Raw genomic sequence first — 15,534 nt, 5'->3', positions numbered from 1 at the left:
AGGAATAATCCTGTATGTGAAGAACGAGGCGCTGTGAGCTGAATGTACAGCAGTCGCTTCAGGTGGAGGCATCAGGAAGCTTGAGACAGGCTGAATGTAGGAACGCATTATGATTAAGGAAACGTTTAATTTGCTGTTACACATTCTACGCACAGATCTGGGACAGTAAAAACAATGATTATCACTGCAACGGCTGCTGGCGGCATGCGGGCTCTGACAGCCAGTGAGCCAATCTTCTGTTCTGGAAGCTAATCTATAACGTAAGGAACAAACAGCCACAGTTTGAGAAGCATATGCTTCCACATTTTGTCGCTACAAACTCAGATTTTATGAAACATTTTTCTGACCCTGGTAGAGAAGCTGTCTGGGTTTCCCTTCTGGGCCTGTTAATGTCCTGACCCAACCATAGAAGACAGAGACAAGAAAGACAGTGGATATATTGGTACATGATAAAAACAAACACACTCGATTAATTATAAGGAAAAAAAAAAAAAAAAAAAGTGGATTTGTATTCATGTCTCATTTACTAGTTTCATGTATTTTCTAGGCATAGCACCATTTTAAAGCACAATCAACTAACAATGTTACCTGTAGTTGTTATAAAAATGCAAAAATTACTTTAAAAAGATGTGACTTTGTAATTTAACACCTTGAAATTGGGCCTCTGTTTCCTTAAGAAGTTCCTGCTCTTTCTGAAACTCCGCCTTCAGGAAGTCATCACAATATGGCTCCTGTATCAATTCTCTGATGCTTTTACCAGCGTTTTACTGACAAACAGCTTCTATGACGAGCTCAGCAGATACAGTTCCACCAGGTTTGCTGATTGCTGTAGTAAGAAACTATATGCGCAATTTGTTTCCCACAAGCGATGTTGAAGACAGGCGGTGGATGGGTTCTGGTCAGATGAGACCAAGAATATCAACTTTTTGGCCCACATGCAAAATGCAAAAGCCTGAAACGTGTATGAAAAATGGCGGAGGCAGAATCACGCAGATGCTGTCCATCTGATCTGACAGTTTGAGTAGTTTTATAAAGAATAAGTTGCCATATTTGAATAAACTATTGAAAATTAAAACGGCAAAGCATTTATTTTTGCAGCATTTTTAAAGAAGTTTAACAAAGTAAACGTATTTTGAAACATGGACTGACACTTTAATTTGGAAATTGTCAATTTGGTGGTACATACTTTTTTTGTTGGGGATTTTTATGCTAATGTTGTGAAAACTATTTTTCTTAGGCTAAATATTTTACTTTTATAGCATAATAGTGTCTTAAACAGTTAAACATTAAAGATAAGTATTATACAGTAGAAACAAAGTTTTTACCCAAAATTCTGGCAATCACAGTTGGCATACTTTTTTATTTGTAAAAATTCTGTAATCCATGTATCGTTTTCCTTTCATCAAATACAACTTCATGTTTGTCACATAAACTCCCACTAAAACCTGAGGTTTGTGGTTGCAAACTGTCAAAATGTGAAAAGTTCAAGCGTTGTGAACATTTTGCAAGTCATTTTGAAAAAGTACACCTCTTCCTGGAAGCCATTTTATATTTGACAGAATATGACTCAGGTGCAACAATGTCCAGATGCATTTTAAATACGGTCAGACAAGACTGACAACAGTAGCAGACGTGTGCTGTGTTTGACCTGAGAAACATTGTGCAGAATGTGAACCCATCAAAGAAAGTATGAATCTTAACAGAACACGAGCCAAAGCGTCAGATTTAAAGTGCTCTATAAAACATGAAAGCTCATGATCAGCCGTTCCCCCCTTCAACGCTGTTTTTCTCCACATTTAGCTTTCATTCCACTTCACCGTGCTTGTTACTGCACCTGCTCCTTCCTGTCCTCACCCTGACCTGCTACAGGTTTTTTTTTTTTTCTTTTTCCTACCATGTTCTTGCCTGCTTCACATTTTCCATACATCTGGTAGCAGTTCAAACTATTTTCTCTTCTTCACTGCCCGTTGCTTCTTTACCCGGAGGCCCTGTGTCTCAATTTATTGATGCAATGATGAGAAAGATCACATCTGGCTTCGCAGGAGGTGACATTTCCAATTCCGTTTGTACTTTCTTTAAGATTTAGTTTAATATAAATGAAAAAAGAACCCAACTGCTGTCTGATTTATTAAAAATAAGAGAGAAATATTTCAGTGTTTAACGTGTCTGAAATGAAGCCATCTGTTTCGTGTCCTAGCCAGCTCATTGGGAGTCAGCCTCCTTCAAATGCTTTACTTACCAGCATTTACATTATTCCCTAAGCTAACGCTCAGCTGTTGAAATTTAGAAATCTTTTGGCATTTGTTAAAGGGATGAAATCTTTTGAAAGAAAAGAACAAAAACAGAGGATAAATACAAAATACTTGATCAGATATACATTAACAAATCAGTTGAAAAGCAAAGTACAGTAATATGACAAAATAGGGAGTTTTTATAGTCTTCATGTGTCAGTGGTAGTTAATAAACCAAATATCTGAGGGGCTGAGCGGTGTTAGCAGCTGCCAGAACCTTCCGGAGAAGAGCCGGCAGTACACCCTGCCAGCTGTGTTTACCCCGAAATCTTAGAAGGCCTTAAAGCAGGCACAGTTTTTACCACAGTTAACATAGAAGATGAAGACTGTTATCAGCTGATCAAGTGATCATCGATATTGATCTTAGTGGAACAAAACAGTAACCTCATCAAGTATTACTGTATCAGTACCCTACCCTGGTGTCCAAAACACACTAGCACACACACCCCTTCACCCTGCCGGTCAGTCAAATGCCCCTCCCAGTTACTGCTGGCCATCTGTATTAAACTACAAATCACAGCCATGAGGGCCGTTAAAAGTGCAGATGTCAAGACACATTTAAGATCAAATAGGGCAAAGTTATATTTGAGAACAGGACTGGAGGGAAAAGACCTGAGGCGATGGGGGAGCAGCGTATAGAGCCTGCTTCACAGAGAGTCAACACAATATGTTTCTCTCACTCCACCAACAGCATGCTGTTTGTTCCTGTCGCCGAGCAGAAAGTGGTATCCCTGCTCAAGCTGACTGCAGAGAACGCCACTCTAGTGCAGGTTTAACATTTATCCCTCGAAAGTGAAAGGATTTGCTGGAAATGCTCCTGACACGCTGGCTTTGGGTCGGAGCGACGGCGCTAAAACGTCCCACTAAGCCTCTTGGCTTAAAACTCCTTTAACAGATAATTATGAAGGACAGTTGGAGCCTTTGTGGGGTTTTGGCCGACGGATGTTACACCAAGAGGTTCGATCAGAAGCCAAACTCAGATGCAAGCCCCAAAGTCTGTCTGCCCACCGTTACCCTGCTTCAGTGTCACAGCTGATTCACGTAACTGAGCTGACGGAGACAAGAAGGAAGACGGTATGAAAAATCTTACTGGTGACAGGACAAGTGAAATGTAAATCCAAAAATACCAGACAGAGTGTACCTCTGCTCAAAAGTAGAAAATGTTTTATTCTCATTATTTACTGAAACAGGCTTTGCATCAAAGAGGGTTGAGCAACAAAACTATTTAATATTTTTATGAGAGCTGGAAAGATGACAACATCCATCCATATATATACATATCGGCAGGACCAATCAATTTGCTTTGTTGCGGTCTGGTCAGTATTTTCTGCAACACACAACACACAACACACAACACACGTAGAGGGCAGCATGGTTTTTCTCAGACTAGACGGAAGACGGAGAGATAGGTACAGTGAAGTTGGTCGGCACTTGGCGAATGAAGACGATGAAATGCCAGATTTCTATTTTCTTTCTTGTAGCCAAAGTTCTCATAATGATAATCATAGCAGCTTGTGTCTGTAGCTCAAACCAGAGAAGGTTCCAGAAGAATCGCAGAAGGTTTTCTTATCTGATGATGGAAAACATCAGCTGACTCCTTTGGACATCTCTACTCTATTTAGTCAAAGGGTCTCTAACTTTCTATCACAGAACAGAGAATTAGTTCAACTTATCTGATTTTGGCCACTTACATCCAGAATCATCATTTTTCAGTTATGATTTCATGATGTGAGCCATCTTGATATCACTCCAGAACATTAGCCCAGGATGGTCTAAACTCCACCTCTCTTGGCAGACTCACCTCCACCCTGGGAAATCTCTCTCTTTTCTAGTTGATAACCGTGACTTCGCTCTTTCATCCTGCCAGACTGTTTCACTGAACGTAGATGGTGATTCTTTAAAGATGCCAATCAGACTGCGAGGTTTCTAAATCAGACAACAACCTCTTCCACTCAAAGTTCCTGTTCATGAACAACACAAACACGTTAAGTGAGAAGGAGCGACCAGATTCTCAGGGCATACAGTCTCTGGATCCACAAAGCGCTCGTCGATCAGATGATGAAACTCTCACAACCACAAAACTGAAGTTACTATCTTTGAATCAAAAGAGGAATGATCCAGATGTAATAATGGCTACAGTTATTACAGCTATAATTAGCTATGGACTCTGACCTGAACATTCAGAGTCACATAAAGACGGTTACAAATCCTGCCTTCTATCACCTGAAGAACATTTCCAGGATCAGAGGACTAATGTCCCAGCAAGATCTAGAGAAACTCATCCATGTGTTTATCTTTAGATGCATTAAGTACTGCAAAAGCGTCTTCACGGGTCTGCCTAAAAAAATACATCAGACAGCTGCAGCTGATCCAGAATGATCGCTGCTGCTGGACCATTCTGGATCACTTCCTGGTTTTATCTTCACTAAAACCAGGAAGATAGAGCACATCACACCAGTTCTACAGTGCTCAAAGGCTTAGAGATTGTTCAGAAGTGGAGCTGCACCTAAAAATGGAGATAAAGCATCATTCTACGCAGTGATCGAGATTAAAGCCAACGCACAGGTGCACGGTCATTCTGGTCAGACGTCGTTTAATCAAGACAGGCAGCAGAGAAAATTACATCTGATTTTTATCATGTCGTCTCAGAGCCGGAGTTCAGCTTCTCTGTACTCTCACGGTTGCTTTTTATTAAACTTGACACTCTGCCTGTTGAAAACTTTGCAGGGGTCTGAGATAGCAGCAAACAAAAGAAGAATTGCACGACCTGTGTGAACGGCAGCAAAAGGCACTAAAGCAGCATGAGGCATCCATCGGCCCAGCAGGGGAGTGGATGGTCCTGGAGAGCTTCCATTTCTCTCTGCATTTGGCAGAGGAAGCATTTGGGAGAAAAATATGTATGAAAAAATACTAAATAAATGTTAAATCGGTTAAATATTGTAGCTTTTCAGCCATGACATTGACACTGGGAAACTCCCATTCACCCAAATCCAGCAGACTGTGCTCTGTATGTCCTAAACAACAAACTGTGGGCAAACAGCTTATGGCCTCAGATGGAGAAAGAAAACCATTTTCTAAGATTTCGGCGCTAAGAAACAAACAAGAGTTTGTGTATCGGTCTGAAAACAGCCACTAATTCCTGTTATTCTTACAATATATCACAATTTAATGAGGCACAGTCAAAGCTTCTTTATGAAGCATATGCTATCATATTTAAGAGCTAGGAACATAATTGAATTACAATGGACATTTTTATTGCTCCTCAAAACCAAACAGCAACATTATGATGGAAAAAAAAGCAATGTAAGGTATGCACACTAAAAACAGGAAGCACATCCTTACATGGATGAAGATATTACATCATTCTTTATACGTGTAGACTGAATATATTGGTTTCTTAAGAAAAAACATAGCTTTTTTGAAAGGAAGACATCTAGTGAATGTGTAAGCTGCTTATTGGCACCACAGTAAAAGAATAAAGTGAGCGTTTTTACCTTCTGATATCGGTTTTGCAAGAATCTCAGATATGGATTGTGCCTTACTCATCAAAAACAGTCTCTCACTTGGAAACAGTTTTTTTTAAAACTGAAAACTTGAATTTATAGCAAGGGATGAGTCAGAGAGATGGAGGTGAAAAAAACATTTTCACTTCCTGAATGGTCAGCCACAATCATAAATATCCCCATAGCCAAATGGAAGCTGTGCATTAAATGCCACAATTTAGAAAGTTGCTTGACAAGTGTTTGTTGATGACTTACCACAATGTTCATCAAATTTTGATTGTTTCTACGTAGTTTATTCAGAACAAGTGGCTTAGCTCACACTTCTACTCTGCTGTGTTATTACTGCTGTTCGCTTTGTGAATAACATGCTCTGATTTTATTGACTACTCTATTTACCTGGTTCACTGAATGAGGTGTCTCAAAATTAAGTGGACACTCAACTTCATCTTATGTATGTGTGTTTGTCTGTGTGGTTTTAAACTCATGGCAAAACAAACACTCTGGAACAAAGACAACAACTGTGAGCTTATGACAGAAAAATAAATAAATATAACCAAGGGAGTTAAAAAGAAAAGAGAAAGACAAAATGAAAAAAAACAACAACAACCTGAAAATAACTAAAGGGGACAAAGCTGGAAGATATGTTATGATGAAGCTAGGTTAGCATGTTATGCTAACCTAGCATACCTGTTTTAAGAAATGAATTCAAGTCAGTGTACACTCTGGGTTCTTTCCATTCTATTTCTTCAATTTATTCCAGCTTTTAGGCTTTGAAAGCTTCAGCAAACATGATCCATATTTCACTACGAGAAACTGGTCAATATTTTATACACAGTCAACGCTGCTCATGCCCAGACTCTACATATCTACAGCAAAGCTTTTTAACAGCAGCATAAAAATGCTGATGAAAATTTAAGAGCCTTCAAATTCAAGTTTTTGTTGTTGTTATTGTTGCTTCACAAATATTTTATGAGCAAAACCAAATCACGCTGGCTTGTCAAAAGTGCATATGGGCCAAGTCTTGGTTGGAGTACCACTCTACAGAATAGCAATTAGCAGAGACTCAATTTAGATGACACAACAAAAACCCAACATGCTGGTAGCCCAGTTCCTTTTTTTAACCATCTCAGAGGGACCGCAGTACCAACATCTGGTGCATTACATCATAAGTCTATATTTATACAAAAAAGCTTTTGTGCGGAAATTATGCATATTAGCAGTCAGCCTAAAGCTTTGCCTAAATGTTTTGGCACCGATAAACACATCGTCTTCGCAAACTTTTGAGCTTCATTCCTTATTGACAATTCACACTGTTTGTAATTAATTTGCAGAATAATCAGATTGAATATCAATTTATATCAATTTATAGCAAATGAAAACAAAAACAAAACAACCAATGTATAATTACTGAGGCAGAAAGTTATCAAGTAACTATAAATGTGTCTTATTATCATAGAATGCTATTAACAACATTTGAAAACTGCTACAAAGGAGGGAAATGTTTGAAACAACTACGTCTTTTACAAAGTATTTCCATCGTATCCTTTAAAAAAGATATTTTCCTGCATTGTACCACCAAGTAAGCCATTCAGGTTTCTTAAAGATGTGACAGATTTACTCTGAACTGTCACGTACTTGTAGAAACCCAAGAAAAAATCCAAAACCTTTGTGTAAATGTGATTGTGACACATTTTCTCCTTCCCACTCTCTCTTGTCGTAAGAAGTTCCAGCTAAATAAGATGAGCGGTAACCTTTTCTTAGCCTCATTACAGCAAATACATTTCAAAAGAAGTTCTGAGTGAGTTATTTTCATTTGCAACAGTCACGAACACACACGTTAAGCTCTGACCCGGGCCAACGGTTTCATGATGCCACTGGACAGCATCTGTGGAAAAGTTCGCGGTCAGCGGACAAACTTGTCACAAGTTTTCAGATAGAAAACACTCTGCGGTTTGTTTCAGTAAAATATAGATGGGTTTTATGTCCTAAATGCGATTACATATACAAAACATTAATACAACAGAGTGTTCCAACTCTGACTTGAGTGTTTTTAAACCTACAGAGAGCCAGCAGCTTGTAAAATTAATGATAACAGCTCTCGCTAAAAGGTTCCTGTTGTAAAAATGAGGAAAGGATGAGGTAAAATGGCTGCTCAACAAGACCGGTCCAGATCCTCAACGTGATTTTCATTTATTTGATTTATGGTTTTCAGGCTTTATGAAAGTCTCTTAAACTTTTCTTAACTCTTTGCTGTAATTTGATCAGTTTTCGGTCCTGTCTTTGAGGCGTGGCCAACACGGATTAAAGAGCTTCGCTCATTTCCTCTATACCATTGTTACAACTACAGGCAGACTACAATTCTAAAACACCGCAGAAAATCAATATCATCGTTCAGAACTTCTCCTTCGCTGATTGTAGAAATTCTACCGGAGAAATCCAAGTGAATGGGAGAAAACCCAGACTGAGAAAACAAAGAGAAATTTGAATGAAATCTGTGGATCTGCGTAGCAAGGCAACGGCCAGACTACATCCATGTCAGAAACGTAGTAAAATTAGCTAACCGCTGTTCTCAACGACCAAGCTTTCAACTTTAACAACATATTGATCTCCACTTCAAGCATTTCAAACACTGCAGCTCCATGTTCATTAACGGAATGTAGACAGTAACGTGTTTGCTACTTGTATAATCGTGTACATTATATCAGTGACAGCCATATGGGAGTTTTTAAACACAGAATTGGTCACACAGAGGAAAAAAAACTTAATTTTCCGAGCCAGTGGTCCACTGGATTTATATGACTTTGAATTTGAAAATGGAATATGCCTAATGAGCTCCTCGTTCAAAATGGAAAGAATCACCTACAGCAACAAAAACCAAACAGGAATGCTCATCCCAGTACATGGTTAAAGAAAAATTATCATTGAAGTTGGAAATAGTTTATGTAACATTAAAAACCATGTAGCAAAAATCACCATTCAAGATAATTACAAAGATTTAACATACAGTTAAATGTAGTTTTTAACTTGAACTATGTTTTTCTGTTAACTATATGTGGAAGTGGGCGGATCTCAAATATCTCAAATATTGATAATATCGATAATATCAATAATATCAAGTCTTTGTCAGTATCGGATCGATATTAGTGTATCAATATTTTCAGATTCTCTCTTGAAGTTTTACTTCATTTTTATATTCTAGTTTTTCAACTATTCCTCAATACTTCATTTTAGGAAAAAAATGCACACATGTTTGTTCTGTTTTTTCTGTTCTTTCTGCTTACAATGTTAACATTATAAAATTATTTTATAGAGACTTAGAAATTTTCTCCAAATTTTGTCAAAATAAAGAAAAAACTACAAAGATCCGAAGTTATCGGTATCAATATTGGTATCAGCGATACTAGCTCTGTATTTACTTGGTATTGGATCGATACCAAAATATCCAGCCTCTAATAGAAAGCAAAGAATAATGAGTTTCAGGGGAAATGGGAATCTTCAGGTTGGTGTTTTACTTGTACTAGGGCATTTATAATAAAACTCCATCTTGATCTGTATGGTCCCGTTTTCCTGCTAAGTAGAGGTAAACATCCTCATCTGTTGATTCAATCATCAATATTTATTTGTACTGAAGAAGTCGGAGGACAGCATTTGGCATATTTCAGAGATAATGTGTGTGTCTTTGTGTGTTTGTCACTGTGATATCCGTGTGCCACTGTGTTGGGCCTCCTGGCTGACCTTTTTTCTTCAGCTTTGACAGTTCCCATTAAGACACAACAAAGGATCTGATTTCCTGGACCCCCACTCCCTCCCTCCTGCATTCTGCCTCTCCACCTCTCACCTCAGCCTTCTCCTCCAATATTCATCACCACCGTCAGCTGCTCAGGAAAACTGTTCCCTCTATTGCAGTGCATCCCCCTCTTCTCAGTGTCCTTATGTCTCATCCTGCACTCTTATCTCGGCCCGTCTCCGTCTCTTTAACTGCGGTCTGGATCATTCCCAGCATCCATGTCTCCATACCTGCTCCATCCATTTCTGCCTCATTCCAGTATGTTGGAGACTTGGAATATAAATGTAGCAGCTGACAGAAGAGTGCCTGCGGGCTTCTGAGATGCACACACAAACACACACACACAAATGCTCAAGAATTTGTTCGTCTGCAGCACAAAGAGGCCACACACACAAATGCTCAAGAATTTGTTCGTCTGCAGCACAAAGAGGCCACACACACAAATGCTCAAGAATTTGTTCGTCTGCAGCACAAAGAGGCTTCTAAGACTCATAAATTGACTCTACGGCTAATTTTGAAATCTCTTTCCTTTGTGTGTGAATCTACGTGGAAATCGGCATCCATTTCCTGGTATCCAAACTAAGAAACAGAGCTTATCACCATAACAAATTTACCTGGACAATAAATTGTCCCAGAAATTATTGCCATAAATGACAATATTGCTGTTTGAGACCGTTTTTAAGTTGAATAATGATAATGGCATAATAATGCAAGAACACATTCTCTAAGATAAATAAACTTTAAATTCTAATGAACATTTAACACAGAAACTAGAAGACATTTTAAATATCCAAAATAAATTAACAAAACAACAGAAACAGCAAATAGATTTAATTATGAAGCACCAAACTGAAGACCTATCATCCAGCTTTTGGTAAAACAAGAGAAAAACAATAAATCTTCCAAATGGAAATGATTGAGTTAGTCTTCATTTATCATGCGATTAATTAATTTATTGCTTATTGCGACAGGTCTTGCATAGTGCTGCAAATTAGCTAATGCTATAAGAACAATGATACATACTGCTGTTCTATACAGTTTGCCTATATCATTGTGTGTCTGTCCCTATCAAATGAACCTAATAAATAAAATTTAAAGTTAACAAAAACACTGTGGATAAAAACGTTCCCATTTGGACAGCATTAAACCACCCTGCGCTGATAACAGTGTTTGCTTTGTGTAAAACTGACTAGATTTCATGTGACTTTAAAGGAAGCTGCATGTGATCAGAGCGTGCCACCATGCATTAAGTTCAAACTACGGAACAAGGCCACATGGAAGCAAGACGATGATGTGTGAAGCCACACAGGGACAGAATTACACTCAGTGGAAGATTTATGCAATGCTTTGTTTCATGTTTAACGTATGTCAGGGCCCTGCTAGGTCCACAACCTAACAGGGCAGCTACCTGCTAAAACCATGCATCCATTTATATTTTTTTAAACAATCATTATTCAGAGCTCCTTTTTAACTTGGTTCTATTCAGGAGAGTCAACACATCTACAGCTGAAGTCTAGTCCAGCCGACACCTAACGATTCACCAACTTTATTGTGGAATGTAACACCAAATCACTGGGGGGAATCCAGTCAATTCACTCATTTTTTTGTGAAGTTTATATAAAATATTCAAAAAGAAATTGACACTGTTAAAATATCTATACTCAATGCTAGCTAATAAATGTTAGCTTCTGTGGTAGTGGTAAAACTATTTCCCCTTGGCGTATTTATGCATCTTAAGGTATACTGGGACTTAAATATACAGTACAAATACAATACAAAATAGACAGTTTTAAGTGTTTTTAGAAGGAGTCAATAATTTGTGGATTATTGCTGTTTAAAGCACAGAGATGGCTGTGGCCTTTGACCACCATGAATACCAGCAGGCTATTATACAGTATGTCTACTGTCTCTATGCCGACCGACACTATTAACGCGCTGTTCCCAGCGTAAATGTAAATCACTTTGAAATGCCTTGCTGCTAAAATGTGCTATACAAATATAATTTGATTGATTGATCTTAATGTCTACAATTGTTCCTATTGCGGCTTTGCTGAGAGAATTGTGAGTTGCAGTGGTAAAGAGAGGAAGGAAAGGTGAAATAATTGCAGCTCAGTGTTCTTCGTGCGTGGAAGGGCTCAATATCTATATGAGAGCTGCTTGAATTAACATTACAACTTATTGTTGAACTCTATCCGATCTGCACATAAGCACCTAATCACCATATCACTGAGTTTTGTTTGAGGATAAAAGTGGATCGTGCAAAGCATCATCTGTGGCTTTTAAAGCCGGTGTGAAAAGATGCTCTGTATGTGAATATCCAGCTAATCATCTGTAGCACAAAGCATCACAAAGACATAAGCCTCGCCACATACAGACACAGACTTTGGGACCGTATGTGTTGTAGTTATTATTGGATTGTGATACGGCCTATTTAAATCACAGCATCAATGAGCAAGGATGGAAGCCAGAGATTAAAGTCTGGTGATGCCTCTGAAACTAGACTGAAGATGGAGCAGCTGCGCTCTTGTTTAAATGTGGCTGAATGAGCTAATAAAACCTGCCTTAATCAGTGAAACAGCACAATAGCCCCAATCAACGTTGTTTGTCCCAAATTATCAGTAGAGCATCCGACAAGCAACACAGCAAGCCTGGAATCCTTCCCTCCTCCACAGGTTTTCAGACGTTCTACGTCCACTGCAAGCACAAAACCAACAGGTTATTGGTCCATAGCCAACAGGCCAACAAGCTAGTAGCAACCTGGCAGCAGCCACTGCACTGAACTGCTTCATAACCACAGAGAAACAGAGCAAGCAACAAACTCCCACAGCCAGGAGGTTATGGGAACCTTCCAAGATAAAAGATGTTCAAACAAAAGTTTTTTTTTAGCCAAACCAAACTAGTTAAATAATGGAAACCACTGAGATAAATCAGGGTGTGTTATAAGCCTGGCAGGCCACCAGGCTTTGCATGCGTCCCCACAAGACTAGGTGTTGCTTGTTAACAAATGTTATTTTTTTAATGTCTCTGACTAAATTATCCATACGTGAGAAAATGTGATGTTTTCAGTTTACAAAAAAAACAACTTGGGCTGCAACGTTCGCAGTTTTCAGTGGGATCGTCGATCTTTAAAAAGCCTTACCTGCCGATTCCGATTTTGATCGATGTCAACTTTTTTGTGTGAAATGTTATTAAATATAGCAAGAAAGTCACTGACTTGGCAACAATGGGGTGACGATTGTTAACTGCAAGGATGCAGATGTGACCTGGGCTCACAGTCAAACTTCTCTAGAAGCAGAGCAATGGAGGACAGTGGTTGATTTTTAAACCATTATTGATGTAGATAAGATCGGTGGATAAGATCAGCTTCACATGTAAGTACCGGCCAATTAATGATCTCCCAAAATTAAGAAAATCAGTGCCGATTTATCAGCTGGGAAATTTTTCGGTGCACTCACAAAATAAACAGACAGCAACCAATTTATGAAGGATAAGGAAGGAAGAGGTCAAAGTCATTACCTCCTCGTTTTATGGCTCTGAAAATGAACCTTTTCCAAGTGACATTACAACAAAACCCTCCGGCTTCCTAAAATCCCTTCTTTATAATTCCCCCAGTTCCTTTTACTGCTGTAACCAGCTGTTTGTGTTGCCAGTCACTGCTGCCCAGGGAAGGTGCTCTCCAGCTTAGCCAGCCCAATAAAACACAGGATATTACCTTACATTACTTCAGGGCACAGATCTGGGCAACATTCAAGCAATATGTCCTAGTGGGGGAATTTGATAATCCCAGCAGCAATCACTTTCTCTCCATGCTTCCTCTCTGCCTCCTGTCACCAGGAAATGCGCCTCACAGCTGGGCGACGGAGGCAGGGTGCGTATTAAGTCGTCTCCAGGGTTTCTTAATCCTAGCCAAGCTGAGCCGAGTGAGGAAAAACACACACGAGGCATATTAGTGTGAATTTTCTCTGACGTCGGGCTCATAAGTATTAACACCTCTACATTAGCAAAAAGCTAAGCTCCTGTTGAAGTGTGCGCACAGACGTACACGCACTGCTGGAACATATAAGGGAATTAGCACATCTAAAGCAGCAGAAAACATTTTTTATGTTTGCCTGTTTAGCCAAAACCAGCTCTGGGACTTCTAAAGTGGCTACTGACTAAACATATTTCAAGAGCTCTCAGTGACTCTGCAAACTGCTTCGGGCGTGTTGTTCAGAACATGTGTAGGAGGCTGGGATTGCCGGAGTAATCGCTATCTCCTCCACGATCGGCCCATCCCAAACCCGTTGTCCTGTTACTCCATCACCTTTGGTTTCTCGCTTCTTCTTTTTCTCCATTTCCTTTGTGGATCAAATGATTAAACGAAAAAAAGTATTTCTACAGTGGAAGTGTATTTATTATTTTTTTGGCATGTTGGAGAAATTTGGCAGCACCAGTGCTCTCAAACGTTGCATAAAACATTTAAGCACAGTTTCTTATATTTTACCTTCATACAGCTAGCTTAGAGAAAACTGCCTTTACAAAAGAAAGACCAGCTTTAAAATTGTGAAAGATTTTGATAGATTTTTCTACGCAGGCTTGCTGGGATTCCCAAACAGGCTTCTTCTGAATAGATTGAGTTTCCTCTGCCTGTAGCTCAATAAGTGAACATTTTGGCCCACCCTGTGAGTAGAAACTCTTCTGACTGGTCTCAACAACAGGTGTCAATCTGACTCTTCTTATCAACATCTCAGGAATCTTAACTGTATAGCGCAGGTATTAATTAATAATCTGTGGTTAATCACAAACTTCTGTTAAACAAAACCTGCCTGATTACAAAGTCGAGTAAAAAGATCTCAGGCAAAGAGAAATAAACTCGCTGACTTCTATAAATGCAAAAAGGGAGCAAAGCTATCTGTTAGGCCAAAGTAAGAGTTGTCATTTAACAAACAGAGAAAACATGTAGCTGTGGGGAACACACCCTGGAGCAGCTGATTGACCAAAATTACCCAGGAGCCAACTAATGCTAATGCTAAACTAGCACTAGCTTAGCACTGGAACCAGTTAGTTGAAAACCCAACAAGATGGCTGGCAGCAGGATAATTAAATCCAACATGTTTACCAGTGTGTACGAAATTCAGCAGCTGAAAAAAATTAAATAAAATCTAGACTTCCTTGTTAATTGCTTTCTCAAATTTAAACAAACCAAGCTATGAAGAAAAAATAGATCCAAATAAAATAAAATAAAAAAAGAACTCATGTACCGCATCCTATTTCTGAGCTTGCCAAACTCTTGCATAACTTTCAGTAGGTACGCTAAAAACTAAAGGGTACTTTCAGGTGTCAAACAGGGCCCGTTTGAAAGCTGTGTAGGAGGAAGAGAGAAAGCGAGAAAGAGAGGACGACTGAGCCAAAGCTGGAAATGTGGCTGCCAGTCTGTATCACGACTATATGCCCTGCAGAGTAGGTGAAAATGTGCTGCCTATTAGACCATTGATCTGTTACGACTGGATGAATGTACAATCATCTAACCTCCATTTGTCGCTTGTGCTTGGGAGAGTGTGTGTGTGTGTGTGTGGGGGGGGGGGGGGGGGGGGGGGGAGCGTGGAGGCGGATGTGTGTGTGTGTGCGTGGTCAGCTGGTTTCTGGTCAGTGAGCTTCACAGCATAGATGGCAAACGAAGCAAACAGCAGTCTGCCACTTTGATTATTGGGCTTTAAAGAATCACTTGCAGTTCAATTGAACTCTGGCTTTAGCTTGATGTAGCCCAGTGCTTGATCACGACACAGAGAGGAAGCAGGAAGTGTAGCGGCAAAATGCTAACAGATCAAATCAGAGACCGGGCTTCATTCCACCAAGGAGGAAACCCTTCAGATGAAGGACTTATTTATACTGCTGTAAGAACGCCTGACTTTATTGGGTTGAATTGGTAATTTGTACTGTATGTGCATTGACTGGGTGCACATAGGTCTACGAA

At 39.4% G+C, this 15,534-nt stretch overlaps 1 protein-coding gene across 1 annotated transcript in view; it reads right to left on the bottom strand.

The window, feature by feature from the left end:
• kcnh2b (potassium voltage-gated channel, subfamily H (eag-related), member 2b) overlaps positions 1 to 15,534 on the bottom strand; it is a 197,827-nt gene that overhangs the window by 24,727 nt on the left and 157,566 nt on the right. The gene's annotated exons all lie outside the window — the stretch shown is intronic.

The sequence above is a fragment of the Xiphophorus couchianus genome, chromosome 21 (assembly GCF_001444195.1).
Source record: "Xiphophorus couchianus chromosome 21, X_couchianus-1.0, whole genome shotgun sequence".
Classification (NCBI taxonomy): domain Eukaryota; kingdom Metazoa; phylum Chordata; class Actinopteri; order Cyprinodontiformes; family Poeciliidae; genus Xiphophorus; species Xiphophorus couchianus.
This window is presented reverse-complemented; position numbering and strand designations above follow the sequence as displayed.